The sequence below is a fragment of the Austrofundulus limnaeus genome, unplaced genomic scaffold, assembly GCF_001266775.1.
Source record: "Austrofundulus limnaeus strain Quisiro unplaced genomic scaffold, Austrofundulus_limnaeus-1.0 Scaffold327, whole genome shotgun sequence".
Taxonomy (NCBI): Eukaryota; Metazoa; Chordata; class Actinopteri; order Cyprinodontiformes; family Rivulidae; genus Austrofundulus; species Austrofundulus limnaeus.
In genome coordinates this window covers 353,091-354,490 of record NW_013952729.1, presented here as the reverse complement: position 1 = coordinate 354,490, position 1,400 = coordinate 353,091, and the positions used below count along the sequence as shown (strand labels likewise).

General features: G+C 40.9%; 1 protein-coding gene across 1 annotated transcript in view; it reads right to left on the bottom strand.

Moving 5' to 3' along the window:
• Positions 1-1,400, bottom strand: part of adamts18 (ADAM metallopeptidase with thrombospondin type 1 motif, 18) — a 63,189-nt gene that overhangs the window by 16,760 nt on the left and 45,029 nt on the right. The window lies entirely within an intron of this gene.

Below are 1,400 nucleotides of genomic sequence, written 5' to 3'. Positions count from 1 at the left end.
CCACCTCACTGTCAACTTCTCTTTTCTGCTGGGCTCTTGAGTGCGTGCCCATACATCCTGGAGATTCTAACGCAGTCACTAAAGCTTTCATGCTCCTCGCTCAGCTCAGCTTTCCTCCTTGCAGAGTACCTAAACTGGCCTGTGCACACAGCCGGCTCAGAAAGTATGTCCGCTGCCAAACATAATGCAATTCATGGGTGTCCAAGTGTTTTTTTTTTTTTATTATTATTATTTTGCTGAAAGGACAAAGATGCTGACATCCGGGCTATGCCAAAGTCTTTTACACAAACAAAGAGGGGAGGTCAGGCAGACAACAAGGCTGTTTAATAGCTTTCGCCAAGATAAGAGAAATTGTACGCCTCAGATTAGGGGCAGGAAATTTCCTCTCGGGTGGTGGGAAACTTAGGGGAGAAACAGAGGCTGTAAGTTGGAGGTGTAACCGATAGCTGTCTGGCTTGTTCAAGCCCCTGACAGGGAAGACGGTTTGGTCCAGACTTGTTGCTGCATTGTTGACGTGAACAAAATCCAATCATTAACGTCAAACACATGTAGGTTATATTTATCACTTTACTTCGCAGTTTGGAGCCCAAATATAGTGTTTCAGGATCATGCATTGAGTAAATGTGTTGAACTAATCTTTTAATTGCATGATGCATTTGTGTTTATGTCTGTGGGTGTACTCTTTGTGAACCCGATCCCCACATGTTCGGTGGGGCAGTGTTGTAAATCAAGTTTGCTCCACTTCCCTCAGCCAAAAACCTACATTCATGTAAGAGACAGAGACCATTTATTTAGTGTTGTTTCAACTTGTTGCTGCACTTTCACCTGGTTTCCCCCTTTGCATGCAGCACCAGTCCACCTAATGTGCACTGTCTTTTAAAAATGCATGCCATAAAACACACAGTTTCCAGACAGATCAAAGATGGGCATGATTCGCTCCTTAAGAAATTCCGTACCTTTGTTAAAAATGGATGAGAAAGGGCAATATGCAGCAACCACCCAAAACAGTTTTTAGTTTTTCTGTTTATATGCTATATTTTCTAAGTAGATTTAAATGCTCAGAAACTTTGACAAGCTTCATCTTTTGGTATTTTTGAGTCAAACCAAAAAAAGCATATTTTTACTCACTGTTTTTTTTTTCTTAAACAGCATGAGAGTTGACTTTTTGCATCAGTGGTCCTACGTTTCTGCCTTATCATATTGTTGACTGCTTTTTATGGTTTTGTGTATTTGGTTTTGGTTTTTTGTTTGTTGTTTTGTGTGCAGCACTTGGGCTAACTGCAGTAAAAACATAACTGTCAGACTAAAGCTTTCAATTGTCAGTGACAGCACAAACATGAAGACAAGTCAAACGCACAAGATATCAGATTATTGTGTGTGTGTGTGTGTGTGTGTGTGTG